An 18,899-nucleotide genomic window follows, 5' to 3' on the forward strand; every position below is an offset into this window, starting at 1 on the left:
GGTCTTCGAGGCCTCAAGAGTTACAAACCTTCCGCGGATTTCCTCTGATCACGGACCAGTCCTTGTGCGGTGCAAAATGGCGAACACTACGACCACAGGGAGAGCCTTCCGTTTTCAAAACATGTGGGTTCGACACGAAGGATTTTTGGACCTGGTCCGGGAAGTGTGGGCGGAACCCTCGGGAGCCCAGGGGCTCCTCGGCCTACAAATCAAACTTGCAAGAATTAAGAAGTCCCTCAAGCGATGGAATAGAGAGGTCTTTGGGAATATTCACAACAACATCAAAATCATGGAGGAGGAGATTGCGGAGGCTCAAGCTAAATTTGAAGGGGATCCCTCGCCCGCCAATAGGTCGAAAATCAATAAAGCCATTGCCTCATACATTCTTCTCCTCAAAATGGAAGAAGACTTTTGGCGCCAAAAAGCAGCCATGAAATGGCTTGCGGAAGGAGACAAAAACACCAAGTTTTATCAAAGCTGGGTAAGACAGAAAAGGGTTCGACTTCGCATCCACAAAATCCAGGTGAACGGACGCGAAGTGACTGATGACTTGGAGATTAAAAACTCCGCGGTTGATTTCTTCAAAAACCTTCTTGCCCCCGACGCACCGGTCCTTGCCGATATGGATACCAACCTATTCCAGCCTCTCCCCCAATCGGCTCAGCTCAACGCCCTTGTGGAAGTGCCAAACGAGGAAGAAGTGAAAAAAGCGGCTTTCGGTATTTCAGGAGATAGTACACCGGGTCCGGATGGGTTCTCGGCCACCTTCTATCAATCTTGCTGGAGTATTATTGGTTTAGATGTTGTTGAGGCAGTTCAACAATTCTTCAACGGGGCCATCCTTCCCCGTAGCATCACGGCCACAAGTATTGTCCTTATCCCCAAAAAGTCCCTTCCCGCAACTTGGGCCGACTACCGCCCCATTAGTCTCTGCAACGTCATTAACAAGATCATCACCAAGATCTTGACGGCAAGAGTCACACCTATAGGTGCTCACCCGCCCCCAACGTCGCTATTAAGATTGACATGGCCAAGGCTTATGATCGGGTCCAATGGCCGTTTCTGCTTAAAGTCCTTAAGTGTATGGGGTTTCCGGATGCTTGGATTTCACTGATTGACCGTTGCATTGGCTCATGCTGGTTCTCTGTCCTCATCAACGGTGCTCCCTCGGGTTTCTTCAAATCATCACGAGGACTCAGACAAGGTGACCCTATCTCCCCAGCCCTCTTTGTGATTGCGGCGGAATACCTCTCGAAAGCCCTTGATAAACTTATTTTGGGCAAGAGAGAGATGACATTTAAGGCGGCGCGACGATGCATGGAAATCAGCCACCTCGCGTATGCCGATGACATTATTATCTTCATGCAAGCGGCGGCCTCCTCATTGAGCCAACTCAGAGCTTGCCTTAATGAGTATGAGGCGATCTCCGGCCAACAGATCAACCTTATACCTAATATCCGAGTGTATGAGGATGATCCGGACTAGGCCTGACCTCAATGGGTGACAACCGGAGGTTGGCCCTCGTGGTCGCCTTAGAGTATGCGGGTGTCGAGTTCCCTTGACTTGTCCTCTGTTTACTCTTGTGGTGACTTTAGTTTTTCCCTTGTTTGTGTTTTGTTTACCCCTGATTTGGGACGTTTGGTTTGTTGCCTTGCTTATCCCGGCACGTCACTTTTGGGCGTGGCCAAGTACTGTACCTTTGAAGCTTTTGATATGAAGGGATGAGGGACCCACGAACCCTCCACCGAAAGGTGTTTGATTAAAAAAAAAAAAAAAAAAAAAAGGGAAAAAATTTGGATGACATGGTCCATTGATCTTGAATTCACAGCAGTTCATGCAAGGTAACCTACACTCCAACAATGACATGGTGCACAAGTTACAAGATGCTCAGTCTGAACATAAAGCATCCATGGACATGATGGCAAAACAACTTTCCCAGATCGCAGTATCCTTGAATGAGATGCGAGGGAATGAAGGCAAACTTCCTGCTACCGTCAAACCGCCAGACCGAGCAAACATTAGTCAAATCACCCTGAGGTCTGGGCGGGGTTACGAAGGGCCGACGTTGGGAACTGATGAGGAAGTGCCTATGCAAGTTAAAGAAGGGAAACAGAGTCAGAAACAGCAAGAGGAAGGCACTAGACCAAGGGAGGTCTTTATTCAGGGAGACCTCCAGAAGGGAGATTTAGAGGGATCCCTACCTCGATCAAGGGACCCATTCTTCCTAGACCCCGAACCTGAGGAAGCGAGTAAGGAAGGAAACAAGGGAGCTGATGAAACCCAGGCTGGGACTTCCACAAATGCAGTAAAGCGGGCAAAACCATTTCCATATCGTGGGGAGGCGAAGAAGAAAAAAGATGATACAGAGGATCTCATGGAGATTTTCAGCAAGTTGGAAATCAATCTGCCATTCTTGCAAGCCTTGAAAATGCCCGTCTTCAGTAAATTCATCAAGGAGTTTATTGCAGGAAAGACCAAGCCAGATGGGAAGATTGTGATTGGAGAGACTGTGTCTGCTGTGATACAAAAAAGAAGGATGCCCTCAAAATGCACCGACCCAGGTATGTTCACATTACCCATCTCCTTAGGGGATATCAAAATTGAGCATGCTATGTGTGATCTAGGGGCGTCAATAAATGTTTTGCCACTTTCGATCTATAAGAAGTTAACTGGGGTAAGAATGGTTGCTACCAAAGTAGTGATCCAGCTAGCAGATAGAACTTGCATTTGCCCTGAAGGAGTGTTGGAAAATGTTATAGTCAAAGTGCATGATTTTCTATATCCTGCTGATTTCTATGTGATCAAGATGAATGATAATGAGTCTGCTGAGTCTAGTGGGGTACTTTTAGGGAGGCCATTTTTGCGTACTGCTAAGACCATTATCGATGTTTTTGATGGAACAATTTGCTTGGACTATAATGGGGAAAAATATACCTTTAGCATAGATGAGGGGATGAAAAGGCCTTTAGATGTTGAGAATCTCTACGCTATTGATGTTATTAACCCTTTACTCCAAGAATATCTTGAGACAGAATTGATACAGGAACAAATCGACAACTCGGAGTTGAGCCATTCGATTGACAAAGAAGTTGTGGGATGGTGCGCAGCAATGAACACAGCAGAGTTGACAGACGAAGAGCTCACAGAGGCCATTATGGAATTCTGCAGAAGCCCAGAATCAGCTAGATCTAAGGGATCAGCTTAGTTTGGAAAAATCTCCTGGGTCTGGGAAAGAGACTTTACCAGAAATTGCAGACAAAAATCCCTTGCCCCAGGAGACAAATGGAACGAAAAAAGAGCTGAAGACACTTCCACCAGGCCTCAAGTACGCTTACTTGGAGGAGGATGAGACATTTCCAGTAATAGTCAACAGCAACTTGACCAAGGAGCAAAAGAAGGAGTTGTTGGAGGTCATCAAAAGAAACAAAAAGGCAATAGGATGGACTCTCTCAGATTTTGTGGGAATAAGTCCGGATCTTTGTATGCACCACATCCGTTTAGAAGAAAGTGCAAAGACTCATCGAGATGCACAACGGAAGCTGAACCCGAACATGCGAGAGGAGGTCCTAAAGGAGGTATTGAAGTTGCTTGCTCTAGGAATCATCTACTCCATTCCTGACAGTGAGTGGGTTAGCCCTGTCCATATGGTGCCGAAGAAGTCGGGGATACAGGTTGTTAAAGAATGAAAAGAATGAATTGGTACCCACCAGATTGGTGACAGGATGGAGGATGTGCATCGACTACAGGAAGTTGAACGAAGCCACAAAGAAGGATCATTTTCCTTTACCTTTCATTGATCAGATGCTGGAGAGATTGGCAGGCAAACAGTATTTTTGTTTCCTTGATGGATACAGCGGCTATTTCCAAATCTACGTCAATCCAGAGGATCAAGGGAAGACCACATTCACGTGCCCTTTTGGTACATATGCATACCGAAGAATGCCGTTTGGATTGTGTAATGCACCGGGGACTTTCCAACGGTGTATGATGAGCATTTTCTCGGATCTGTTGGAAGTATGCATTGAGATATTCATGGACGATTTCACCGTATATGGGAACTCATTTGATACTTGTTTAGCCAGCCTTGATCTAGTGTTACAGAGATGCCAGGAGAAGCATTTAGTGTTGAACTTCGAGAAGTGCCACTTCATGGTGACTGAAGGCATTGTCCTGGGTCACGTTGTTTCTGAGAGGGGTATTCAGGTAGACAAAGCAAAGGTGGATGTGATATCAAAATTACCATACCCTACGAATCAAAAAGAGGTGAGAGGTTTTCTAGGCCATGCAGGTTTCTATAGGAGGCATTGTCCTGGGTCACATTGTCCTTGATGAATCTCCTATAAAACCCTGCATCACCCAGGAACCCTCTAACTTCGTTCTGATTTGTGGGGTAGGGTAGCTTCGAGATCACATCTACCTTGGCTTTATCCACTTGAATCCCTCTTTCAGAAACCACATGACCTAGGACTATTCCTTCTGGTACCATGAAATGGCATTTCTCGAAGTTTAGGACTAAATTCTTCTCCTGACACCTTCTCAATACCAGATCCAAATTGGCCAAGCACGCATCGAAGGAATTCCCATACACCGTGAAATCATCCATAAAAAGTTAATTACACACCTCCAACAAATCTGAGAAGATGCTCATCATACAACGCTGGAATGTGCCCGGTGCATTGCATAATCCAAACGGCATTCTTCTATACGCATAAGTGCCAAACGGGCAGGTAAAGGTTGTCTTCTCCTGGTCTTCAGGATCCACATATATCTGGAAGTATCCACTGTATCCGTCTAGGAAGCAAAAATATTGCTTTCCAGCCAATCTTTCCAACATCTGGTCAATGAAAGGTAAATGAAAGTGATCCTTTTTGGTGGCTTCATTAAGCTTCCGGTAATCAATGCACATCCTCCATTCACTCACCAATCTAGTAGGTACCAACTCATTCTTGTCATTTCAATAACTTGTATTCCCGACTTCTTTGGCACCATGTGAACTGGGCTGACCCATTCGCTGTCTGGAATGGAGTAAATAATCCCCAAGGATAGCAACTTCAAAACTTCCTTCAAAACCTCTTCCCTCATGTTTGGGCTTAGCGCTGCGGGTCTCTACGACCCTTTGCCCCCTCTTCCAGTCGGATGTGGTGCATGCAAAGGTCGGGTGCTGATTCCCACCAGGTCGGAGAGCGTCCACCCTATGGCCTTCTTGTTCCTCAGGATTAATTCCAGTAGATCATTCTCCTGTTCCGTTGTCAAGTGGCTGTTGATTATCACTGGGAATATTTCATCTTCCCCAAGGTAGGCATACTTTAGGGTCTCAAGTAGTTTTTTCAACTTCTTCTTTGGTGTGATGGCTTCCTGGGGCAGGGGGTTTTTCTCCAGACCTTCTGTTACCATTTCACCCAAGTCAGTTCCCTCGTCTGGGCCCTCACTTGAACAGACCCTGTAGACTCGAATGATAGTGGTTGGTGGCAAAATGCCATGATCGCTTCATTGATCTGTTCGTCTGTCAGGTTCCGGGTTAATAGGGTTGTTTCACACCATCCTGCTACCTCCTTGTCAACAGACTGACTCAGCTCCGAATTGTTAAACTGTTCCTGCATTAATTCGGTCTCAAGGTACTCCTGGACCAGGGGGTTAATAACATCAACAACATGCAAATTTTCCACATCCAATGGTTTTTTATAGCTTCATCAATGTTAAAGGTGTATTTCTTCCCATGGTAGTCTAGGCATATAGTACCGTCAAACACATCAATAATAGTCTTAGCGGTGCGTAAAAATGGCCTTCCTAAAAGCACTCCGCTAGACTCAGCAGATTCATTATGACTCACTTTTATTACATGGAAATCAGATGGGTACAGGAAATCATGCACTTTTACTATCACATTCTCAGCACACCTTCGGGTGAAATGCATGTTCTATCGGCTAACTGAATTGCTACTTTCGTATCAACCAGACATACCCCTATCAACTTCTTATATATTGAAAGTGGTAACACATTTATCGAGGCTCCTAGATCACACATCGCATGCTCAATTTTTATGTTACCCAGAGAAATGGGCAAAGTGAACATACCTGGGTCTGTGCATTTTGATGGCATTCTCCTCTTCTATATCACAGCCGACACATTTTCTCCAATTACTATCTTCCTGTCGGGCTTGGTTTTCCCCGCTATGAACTCCTTAATGAATTTACTGAATGTAGGCAGCTTCAAAGCTTGTAGGAAGGGCAGGTTAATTTCCAGTTTGGCAAAGATTTCCATGAAGTCCTCGGTGTCATCCCTCTTCTTCTTAGCTTCCCCTCGGTGAGGAAATGGCTTCATGCGCTTCAACGTTCCTGCTGGACCTGGAACGGATGATTCTCCGACTTCTTTCCTTCCTTCCTCAATCTCCACTCCAGGCTCTGGGTCTAAGAAAAATGGATCAGCCATTCGAGGTAGTGGTTTCTCCAGATCACCCTTTTGAAAGTCATCTCCTACCCTGGTGTCCCCTTTATCGGTGGTCAGTTTCCCGTCTCCCCGGCTTGTCATAGGAGGTGTACTCTCATCTTCTCTCATTACTGGACCCTCAAGCCCCGTCAGGTGGTTTCACTGAAGCAAGTATCCTTCCCTCGTGTCCCCTCATCTCATTCAACGAAGTGGCCAATTGCGACATTTGCTTGGCTAAGATATCCATAGCAGACTTATGCTCTTGTTGTGCATCTTGAATTTTGTGTACCACATCATTGTTTGCCTGCATATTGTTCTGCATGTGTTGTTGAGAGCTGACTAGGTCGTGTACCATATCATCCAGATTCCTCAGAGGCTTATAGTTCCACTCCCCTGATTTGGGCGATAATTACCTTGACCTCCTTGATTGTTGCCGAACTGGCTCCCTGACCCTTGATTTCCCTGGTGTGTATGCTGGAAATTCTGATTGTTTCCAGTGGCGTTCCTCTGTTGTTCCAATTGGGTTGATCCCCTTGATTGCGATAACCCCAGTTGTTTGGCCCTTCCTGATTTTTCCCTGACCAGTTTGAATTATGCTGGGGTCCATCCTGACTGCGGTTAGGCCAGTTCTGCTGGACCTCTGCTGGACCTGGGTACTGTAGCTGGAGTTGTTGGTTTCCATCTGCCTACCTAAAACAAGGGTTTTCTCTCCATGGTGCCTCCTTAGTCTTCCACTGATTCCAGCTTGTATTCTGATTATTTTGGTTCCAATTCCCCACTGCATTCACCTGGGCTTGGAACTCTCCATCGGGCGGTGGACCATAATAGAGCTAATAGAGCTGGAGTTAATTTTCTTCTGGACCTGGCGGTTTCTCTTTCTCCTGCGAGGTCGGAGAATTAGTTTTCTCAATTGCACTCAGAAGTGCCTTGTCCAACCGATCTATCTTGACCTCAACTCCTTCTCCTTCTTGTTCCTTGATTGCGTTAACTGAACCTCTCCTCATAATACGTGGGTGGTCGTATGCCTTCTTGGCGTCAATTAGCCTTCCCAAAATCTCTCGTGCTTCACTTGCCTTGTTCTTAGTAAAATTCCCCCCGCTCGAGGAATTCATTAAGTCCTTAGACTCAAGATTAGCTCATTCGTAGAACAAGTAAAAAGACTCAGCCTCCATCATCCTATGATTTGGACAGGCGTCGAGCAGCCCTTTAAACCGAGACCAGTATTGGCTCAAGGACCCATCGTAGTCCTGCTTACATTCCTGAATCTCCTTCTTCAAGGCATTTGTTTTGTTGGACGGAAAGAAATAGTTCAGGAATTCCAGTTTGAAATCCTTCCATGTGTTGATCGAGTCAGGTGGAAGCCTCAGCAACCAAGTATTAGCCTCCCCTTTACGGGCAAATGGGACTGCACGCAGGCGGTAGTCCTCCTCAGTGGCATCGTTGGGTCGCTTTTGGATGCTGCACAACTTACTAAACTCGTTCAGGAATTCGTAAGGACATTCATTCTTCCGTCCAGAGAACGTAGGTAAAACACCTAGCACATTTGTCTTAATATCTATAGACCTCTGACGCTGGTTCGAAACTATGGCATGGGCAGGTTCACCGTCCAGATGTGCGGTGAGTGAACCTATCTCCGGGTCGGGATCCTCCAGGTGTGCCATATCTACGTCTTCTTCCTCCAAAAATGACATAGTACGACTGAAAAAAGCTGCAAATTAACTAACCTAAGGACTAACTAACAACGACATTATCTTCTCTAATTTTTATCACGAAACACGCGGTGAAAACAGAGCAAACAAAGATCGAAACAGGGGTTAAGGAAATTAAACCGATGGACAGCCAGAACGACTAAAACTAACACAGATCTATGACTACTAGATGACGCAAACAAGTAAATAGAATTCAAAACATCATAACCATGCAAATGCGAACAGATCTATACGTCGGATGCTTCATCCACTCCGGATCCAAGCCATCCACAACAATAAAACACCATTTCCATCTCCTATCTTCACAGATTCAACCAGATTCAACCGATCAACCACAATCTCCAAGCAATTCAAACTTCGAACTCAAATCAACCAATGATATCCACCAATGCAAACAAGTAAAAAGACAATATCATAACTGAAACCAAAATAGAAATATCCATAGCAAAATGCGAAGTGTCTAGCGAACAATAACAAAGCATTACTGAGATATTTTTAACTGCGTGCACAATAAGGAATATCAAGCTTCCTGGGTCCAGAGAATCCACTAGATCACAAGATCTAGGAACTTGCGGAACGCTGAAAGATCTCGGTCGTTGGACACACAGAATATCACTTCAAAACCCTCAACCCGCGTATACTAGAATTAGTATAGGGAAGTAGGGATCGATCCCACGAGGACAGATGCGAAATCATTCATTTAAAAGGCTTTTAGGTGGTATGGCTGCTGCCACGCAACTTGGGTTGAGGAACTTATACTAGACAAAGGAAAAGAAATTTAACTATATCACGTAACACAGATTGACATTATATCATCACTATTTCAAACAAACTTCCTAGATCTAGTAATATCACTACCTAATCTAGCTAGACAGACTCGATGCATGCAGTGGGGACCATTTTTCCAAAAATAGAAGCGTACGACCAAAAAGCTGCAAAGTAACAACCTCTAAGCCTAACTACCTACAAAACGCAAAGCATCATCGGAATTTGACTGAAACATGATGAAAACAGAACAACGCTAGCAACTCAACGGCGACCAACAAATCGGACGTCAGAAAAACGCCTAGAAACCCAACAGAAACTCAGATCTCTATCTCCTAGATGAAGTAAAGCAAAAACGAAAGCAGAAATTCAAAATCCATGCACAATTCAGTTCCCCTATTCAGATCCACACTTCGGATGCAAAATCCACTCCAGATCCAAGCATCCGAAACAAACTCCGATCAAAATCATCTCCATAACTACAGATTCGCCGATTCTCCACAGATCAACAACAACAACCACAAATCTACTCATATTTCCCAGATCAAGTACACAAAACATTCAATACAGAGAATAACAATCAACCTCCAAAACAAAACTCCTCAAAACATAAAATCAACATAAATCAACACAGAATCAACACCATCATGACGTAAAATAAAATTCTTAGATAAACGGTAAGTAGCAAATGAGTAATCGACTTCGAAAACGGTGAACTTCGACAGAAATCAAAACACAAGTGCTAAAACGTAAACGATTGTATCTTCGCCCTCCTTGAGGACGGTGTTGCAACAGAATTTCCCGAAGATGAACCACTACACTAAATTGTCTATCCCATGTGTGTGTGTGTGTGAGCTGAGAGCTAAATTGTCTATCCCATGTGTGTTGCATGCTCCTCCTTATATAGGCGTGGAAGTGGGTCCTGCAGGGACTCTTTTGTGTGAATAGTCTTCTTTGCCCTCATCTTTGGACTCCCTTCGTCTAGCCATTTTCTTCCTTGATTCTACTCACTTTTTCGCCTCCTTCCTTCGCTGGTCCACTGCCTTCAGTTCTTCCTGGACCTGGCGAATTCCTTCACACACCTGACTGACTTAAACAATTTGTTAGACCCCATAAATGGTGATTTTTTTATCATATAACCGATGCATGAAATTAGCCTTATCAAACTGCTCACACTTAAACCATACTTGTCCTCAAGTATAAAGAAAAGAAAAGAGAAATAAGGCGAATTTCAACGCATGGTTATCCCCTGACCGACTCTCTAGACTAACTTAACACAGACTCCTAGACCTAGACACAAACTGACACACAAAATGACAAAACACTTAAAGAAAAACACATAAGAACATATGCATGAACTAGCTTCAACTTTTAGGCAACCGTCACCACAATATTAAGGTCAATCCAACAAGCTGCACTTCTCAAAATTGGCTCCTTCCCTTCTTCCACCTAATCAATCTGTCAGTTCGTCAAGATAGCCTTTTTTACTTCCCCAATTGTTGGATTCACTCGATCACTCATTCCTCACAGGGATGTAGGGACCGAATCTCTCATAAGTTATTGCCATACCACTGAAGCATCGGGTTATGAGAGTTTTCACCTTTCTACACATCGTTCCCCCTTTTATTCCTGGGTCAGGTTACTATTGCTTCCTGCCCTTAGACATAGTTCCCCTGGACTTCGTCCAGCTTATACCTCCTCTTTTTTTTCATTTTTTTTCCTAGACTTCTTCGAGCTTATTCCTCCATTTTTTTCTTCTTCTTTTTTTTTTTTCTTGACTTCGTCTAGCTTATAACCCAATTTCCCCCTATTTTTTCTCCTTCAGGACTCTTCTCCCTAAGCATTCAGTGGCGGCCCCATTTTACATATGTTAGCTCAAAATTGTTTTAGGCTTATAACTCGCTCTTATAGTGGGGCTTCACAACTAAGTCAGCTAAGGCATCTTCTAAGTTGAAATACATCCTTTCTTAAAGGAAAAGGCTTCTAAGTTGAAATACATCCTTTCTTCAATTGCTCTCACTAAGGAGATCATGCCGTATTATATTCACCAGCATATGCGACACGAACAAAACCTAGACTTAACGACTCTTAACATTTTAAACACATACAAGAATTGACTCCCCTCCCTCTCCCACTTCACTCAACCTTGTCCCCAAGCCATCGTCGTGAAGGGGGGAAACATGGCAGTCAATCCAACATACAATAAACAATATAACCAAATAAAACTTCTCATACTTAGACCGAACATCGGGCTAAGTGGGAGAAGACACAATAAATCAGAAAATACAAACTTCTCACACTTAGACCGAGTATCGGGCTAAGTGGGAGAAGACAACATTAAAAGAAAACACAAATTTTCACACTTAGACCAAGCATTGGGCTAAGTGGGAGAAGGTAAACACATATAGCAATTATCAACAGAAACACAAATAATAACGAAGACATAAAAAAAACAAAAATGAAACTAATACAGAAATTAAAAGTTACTTGGTCATGGGGGGGGGCAATTCATTTCTGGGTCTGGCCCCCTCGAGAGCCAGACTGGGGTGGGATTCCGGGTCGGGTCATCTTCACCTTCTTCTTCGCCGGCAGCTCCGGCTCTTCTTCCTCCTTCTCTTGCTGATTGGTCACTAGTTTCTTTAACGTCAGAGACTTTGACTTGGATGGGATTAACACTGGTTTGGACGCGGATGGGGTGACCACTGGCTTGAGCGGGTGTGGGGGTCGCTGGATGGAGGAACTGCCCTGGCCGGGCTGCTTGACCTCACTACTGGATCCAGGAAGCACCTTCTGTTGGGTCAGGGAGAGTGTCTTCTCCACCCATTTTGACATTGTCATCATCAGCTCTACGGCTTCTGGTATACGCTCATTCTGCGTGGAGGACTTCATTGCCAAGTCTGCAATGTTCCCCCGTAGCGTCTTTATCTCCTATCGAGCCCCGCTCAATTCTTTCCGCATTCCACCAAGTTCCTTCATCATCTCCTTCCTCATCATTTGCACTTCCTTCTTCAACTCCTCAACCTCCTCACTGGGCACAGCCTCCACAGCCTCCGACTCCGTCTTCACCTTATCTCCCACCTCATAGAAGAAGGTTTCCTTGCCGTGTGCCTGGAGCAACCCTTTGTTGAAGAAATATTCAACACTGAAGGTCTCTGGGGGCTCACACATCACGACTAGAGGAGCGGTCTTGGCTATCTTCATGTTGATGTTTTGTTGGAGATTAGCGCAGAGGAGATGGCATGTGTACATATGTCGCCTTAGATTGCTTGTCATTTGATGGCAGGCTTGGGCCAACCAGTAGCCGAGATGTACCTTCACACCTTTCGCCATACACCAGGTGAAGTAGAGGTCAGTAGTTGTCAGAGTTGAGTTCGTCGTTCCCATCAGATTGTAGCTTATAAATGTCTGGGCGAATTGGAGGATGCGGTCTTCAATGTGGGAAGCTTTGGAGTAACTGGATTTGAACGCCCCCGCATTAGAGTGGGTGACCAGCTCCGATGCTGCCTGTATCTTAAACCCTGGTGTGTTCTTTGGTACGCCGACCATTCTCTCATTCCAGATGCCTTCGTCATCATCAGCCCTGGAAAACAACCCCATCCTCAAGGACCACTCCCTGATGCTCATCTCATGTTCTTCGTTGAAAAGCCTGAATGTGATGGAGTCTGCGTCGAGATCAGAAGTGTTCTTGAGCCGGAACGTTGAGAAAAACTCCCGAGCTAAGTCCACCGGCACCTTTGTCTGGATGTGCTTTAATAACCACTCAAATCCGATCGCGTAGATACACGCGCGGAACTCCTCATCGCATTCAATCATCTTAAGCTCCTCGGGAATGTACTGCTTGCCTGATTTTGCCATCTTCCCTGCGCTGCATCTCTCCTTGTATGTTGCGGCCCTTTTATGATCATCAAAGCGTCTCATTGACTCCAGCAATTCCCTAGTTACCCAAATCTCCGGGCGCTCATAGTTAAACTCCTCATCAGATTCATCTTCTTCTCCGGGTTCGGACTCGGACTCAGGAGTAGGATTGGCTTGTTCCTCGGTGAAGGGGACTTCTGTCAGTGGGGAAAGTGGCTCCTCAACCTCCTTGACAAAGGGAGTTTTCCTTCGACTGGGTCGCAGCTGCTTGTTTCCCTTTCCTCGTCCTTTCCTTGGCCAGGCGGCTATCCTCCGCCTCATCAACTGCTGTCCCTCGGGCAGGGAACTCTTCTTTCTCAGAATAGACCAAGTCGTCCACCTCGTCTAGTAGACTCCTCCTGGCCCTCCGCCTCTCTGCTCTTTCGTCAATCCTTGGTTCATCTTCATCTTGATCATCCACCAGGTCCACAATCAGATCTTGCCCTTCTGCGACGGGCTCTGGTACTCAGGTATCGTCGGGGTTCGTCTCCCCTAAAGGCTCCTTCGGGGTTTCCCCCATTTCATCCACCATTATGGTCCCCCCCTCAATATAAACAGGGGTTTCCCCCCAGACATCACTCGGGGTTGCCCCCTCCTCCATTGGCTCAGGGGTTGTCCCCCTAAAATCCTTCGGGGTCTCTTCCCCCGTCTCCATTGGGGTTTCCCCCTCGATAACTTCCTCTAACACAGGGGTTTCCCCCTCAGCAAACTCTTCCAGAATAGGGGTTTCCCCCTCGACAACTTCCTCTAGAACAGGGGTTTCCCCCTTTTTCTCACCCTCAGAGTTAGGGTTTTCACTTTCTCGTCCCTCGGACTCCACATTCTCATCACCATCATTCAGCCCACCGTATGCCGCCAGTTTATCCGTCGCCTCCTCCTTGTCCGCTTCCAGTGGACTTGTGCTTGGAGCGGTTTCCGCCTGTTGAAGACCAGAGTCCGGTACTCTGGTTGAAGCTTGAGGCCTCTCATCGTGGGGAACTGCGGTTTGAGCCGTCGAATCAACAGGGATCGTCGGCGGTGGTGCGGCAGCCGCGGATGTCATCATGCTAGCCGAGAATAGGGTGTAGACCTCCTTCGCTTTCTCGACGCTTCCCAATTTTTGCATCAATTCTGCCAGATGAACCGCGTCGTATGGGTTCTGGACGGTTTCCGATCCCATGGCTGACACCTCCGGCCTTGAACTCCTTGTGGTATGAGTTGGATCCATCACTGTAATCTGAAATCAAAAGAAAACTTGGTAGAAATCGGGTTAGGGTATGCAATTCTTGAGAGAGAAACAAAGTAGAGAGAAGGGAGAGAATCGGCGTTTGTCGTTTGAGATTATTGGAGAGAGAAACTGGCGGTTAGCCTTTTTTGGTGAAAAGATGGTGTGGTTGCAGGCGTGATCTAAGCAACCGTACACCTCCCATAAATATCGGCCAATTTGAAATTCAAATTATCTCCATCCCTCCCCTAAAATTCCTTCTCTAGACTTCCTTCCCCTAGCTAATTTCCCTGACCACGACTTTATACTTTTATAAAAAAAATGAAAACGCCAGACTCCTAGGTCGAGGATAAAATACAAGACAAACGATTTTCCTACGGAGTCTGGTGCGTCGAAAATATTTTTGGAAGATTTAGATTTTCTCTTTTTTTGGATTTTTACTTATTTTCACAACGTAATTAAACTATTTACACAATCCGTTTGAGTATTCCCGAGATCCCCTGGTTTAGTGTATATATTAAAAAATGTAAACCAATTTACCTGACCCAGGAATTCATCGAGGACACTTCCTTGTTTGACTAGGTGATAATAGGGAGTGCGCGTAGTGACACTTCCTCCACTACACACAACTCAGAATTATCCCTATAGACCTTTACTATATGACCATTAACAAGGAAAGGGATAGAGTTAGAGGCACTTCCCTGGATCTCTACAGCTCCATTCGCGCGGAGGCCGACAATGGTATATGGACCGATCCACTTAGACTTCAACTTTCCTGGCATAAGCTTGAGCCGGGATTGGAAAAGGAGCACATAAGACTCGGAGATTCTTGTCATGCCATAAATTTGTCCTTTCCTTATACCACATAGCAGACTCATAAGACTCCAGCCTTAGTTTCTCCAGCTCTTGTAACTGTAACTTCCTTTCCTCTTCACAAGCTGAAGGCTTCATACTCATCTCTTTGACTGCCCAGTACGCCTTGTGCTCTATACCCACGAGCAGGTGGCACATTTTGCCAAACACTAGCCTATAAGGCGACATTCCGACAGGAGTCTTGAAAGCAGTTCTGTAGGCCCATAATACAGCACCGAGCCTCTTACTCTAGTCTTTCCTCGAGGGATTGACTGTCTTCTCCAGTATTGCCTTGATCTCTCGATTAGAAATTTCTGCTTGGCCGTTAGACTGAGGGTGGTAGGGGGTAGATACCCTATGGTGCACACCATATTTCCTCATCAGAGCCTCGATGGTGCGATTACAAAAATGTGTTCCCTGGTCCGAGATGATGGCTCGAGGAACTCCGTATCTGTTGAAGATATTGCCTTCAGAAACTTTGCTACCTCCTTCGATTCACATGTCGTGGTGACCTTGGCTTCTATCCATTTAGACACATCCACTGCGACCAATATATATGTGTTCCCATAGGATGATGGAAACGGTCCCATGAAGTTCATCCCCCACACGTCGAAAATTTCACAGACAATCACCGGGACCTGGGGCATCTCGTCCCTCCTTGAAATTCCCCTGTCTGTTTGCACCTTTAGCAACAATGACAAAACTCGAAGGCATCTTTATTAAGCGTCGGCCAGTAGAACCCACTATCCAATACCTTACCTCGCTGTTTTCCTTGGTCCTAAGTGACCTCCACACGCCAAGGTGTGACAATGATTCAGCACATCTCTTTGTTCCCATTCGGGAATGCAGCGTCTGATCACTTGATCTGAGCACATCTTCCATAAGTAAGGATCATCCCAAAAGTAATATTTGGCTTCACTTTTAATTTTCATCTTCTGGGCCTGAGAAATTTCTTCTGAACTGGGCATCTCTCCCGTGACCAAGTAATTTGCCAAGTCAGCAAACCATGGTTCTGCGTTTAGTGTTCTCTTCCTCTTGTCGGATTCTCCTAGACCAGTTAATGCCAAAACTGCCTCCCAACTGATCGGTCTAGGGAATTCCTCTAGATAATACAAATGCTCTTCAGGAAAAGCATCGGGTATGGCCTCCTCCGTTTCCCCTTGAAAAATTCTGCTCAAGTGATCGACTACTCTATTCTCTGTTCCTTTTTTGTCTCTCACTTCCCAATCAAACTCTTACAAAAGCAACACCCAACGGATTAACCTTGGCTTAGACTCCTTCTTTGCCAGTAAGTACTTTATCGTTGCGTGATCTGTGAAAACAATAACCCTCGACCCAAACAAATAGGGTCGGAACTTCTCGATTGAGTACACGACAGCCAACATTTCCTTCTCCGTGGTATCATAGTTCTTATGAGCTTGATTTAGAGTCTTGGAAGCATAGAAGATCACATAACTTTTCCCATCTATCTTTTGACCTAGGACAGCTCCTACAGCAAAGTCACTAGCGTCGCACATTATCTCAAAAGGGTGATTCCTGTCTGGCGCCCTGATTATTGGTGCTTACACGAGTTTGTCCTTAAGCAATTGAAAAGCCTGCTTGCATCCCCCATCAAAGACGAATTCCACATCATTGTGCAACAAATGGGTGCAACAAATGGGTGAGCGGTTGCGCGATTTTTGCGAAATCCCTTATAAACCTCCTATAAAATCCCGCGTGACCCAGGAAGCCTCTAACTTCTTTTTGGTTTGTGGGGTAAGGTAACTTCGATATCACATCCACCTTTGCCTTGTCCACCTGTATCCCTCTTTCAGAGACCACGTGACCCAGGACAATACCTTCAGTCACCATGAAGTGGCATTTTTCGAAATTCAGGACCAGGTGCTTCTCCTGGAATCTTTTCAATACTAGGTCAAGGTTGGTCAAACACGTGTCGAAGGAATTCCCATATAAGGTAAAGTCATCCATGAATATCTCATTATATACTTCAAGCAAATCCGAAAAGATACTCATCATACACCGCTGGAACGTCCCTGGTGCGTTACACAACCCAAACGGCATCCTTCGGTATGCATACGTACCGAAAGGGCACGTGAACGTGGTCTTCCCCTGATCCTCTGGGTCTACGTAAATCTGGAAATAACCGCTGTATCCGTCAAGGAAACCAAAATACTATTTGCCAGCTAACCTTTCTAACATCTGGTCAATGAAGGGTAAAGGAAAATGATCCTTCTTCGTGGCTTCATTCAGTTTCCCAAAGTCAATGCACATCCTCCACCCAGTCACCAGCCTAGTGGGTACCAATTCGTTCTTTTCATTCTTGACAACCTATATTCCTGACTTTTTGGGCACCATATGGACAGGACTGACCGGGATGGAGTAGATGATCCCTAGAGAGAGCAATTTCAACACCTCCTTCAGAACTCCCTCCCGAATGTTTGGATTCAGCTTCCGTTGTGCGTCTCGGTGAGCCTTCACACCTTCCTCTAACCGGATGTAGTGCATGCAGAGATCAGGGCTGATTCCTACTAAATCGGAGAGGGTCCATCCTATTGCCTTCTTGTTCCGCTTGATTACTCCCAATAGTTCCTTCTCCTTCTCCTCGGTCAAGTTACTGTTGACAATTACTGGGAATGTCTCATTCTCTTCCAAGTAAGCATACTTGAGACCTGGTGGGAGTGTCTTCAGTTCCTTTTTGGTGTCATTCGTCTCCTGGGGCAAGTGATTTTTTTCTGCAAGGTCAGGTAATGTCTCCTTCCCAGTCCCATGAGAATTTTCCAAATTGGCCACATGGGCTGATCCCCTTGATCTAGCTGACTTGGGATTTTTTGCAAAACTCCATGATGGGTTCTGCTAGTTCCTCGTCTGTCAATTCCATTGTGTTCATTGCTGCACACCACCCTACAACTTCTCGGTCGATTAAATGGCTCAACTCCGAGTTGTCAATTTGTTCATGTATCAATTCAGTTTCAAGATATTCTTGGACCAGGGGGTTAATAACATCTATAGCATACAAATTTTCAACATCTAATGGCATTTTCATTCCCTCATCTATGCTAAATGTATATTTTTCCCCATTGTAGTCCAGGAAAATCGTTCCATCAAAGACATCGATAATGGTCTTAGCGGTGCATAAGAACGGTCTCCCTAAGAGCACGCCACTAGACTCAGCAGACTCATTATCATTCATCTTGATAACATAGAAATCAGCAGGATATAGAAAATCATGCACCTTAACTATGACATTTTCTAACACACCTTCAGGACAGATGCAAGTCCTATCCTCTAACTGGATTACCACGTTGGTATCGACCATCCTAACTCCTGTCAGTTTCTTGTAGATTGAAAGGGGTAAAACATTTATAGACGCCCCTAGATGACACCTGGCATGCTCGACTCTAATGTCCCCTAGAGAAATGGGTAATGTGAACATACTTGGGTCTGTGCATTTTGAAGGCATCCTTCTCTTTTGTATCACAGCAGATACATTCTCCCCGATCACAATCTTTCCGTCCGGCTTTGTCTTCCCAGGTATGAATTCCTTGATGAACTTGCTAAAGGCAGGCATCTTTAGGGCTTGCAAGAAAGGCAGGTTGATTTCCAGCTTGCAAAAAATTTCCATGAGATCCTCTGTATCATCCTTCTTTTTCTTGGCTTCCCCTCGGTATGGAAACGACTTCGCTCGCTTCACCGCATTTGTGGAACTCCCAGGTGGGATTTCGCCAGTTTCCCTACTCACTCCCTTACTTTCTAACTCAGGCCCTGGATCTAGGAAAAATGGATTAGCTGCTCGAGGTAAAGATCCCTCTAAATCTCCCTTCTGGAGGTCATCCTGAGTATGAACTTCTCTCGGTCTAGGGCTGTCCTTGTGAAACACTTGGCTCTCCTTCCCCTTACTTGCCTGTGCGGGTGCGTTGATAAGGCTAATTTCATGCATCGGTTATATAGTGAAAAGCATTACATTTTGCTGGGTCTAACACGGTTTCTAAGCCAGGTGTGTGACAGAATCGCAAGATCCAGGAGATGCTGGAGGAAACAGTCTAGCGAAG

This window comes from Salvia hispanica, chromosome 2 (genome assembly GCF_023119035.1).
Source record: "Salvia hispanica cultivar TCC Black 2014 chromosome 2, UniMelb_Shisp_WGS_1.0, whole genome shotgun sequence".
Lineage (NCBI taxonomy): Eukaryota > Viridiplantae > Streptophyta > Magnoliopsida > Lamiales > Lamiaceae > Salvia > Salvia hispanica.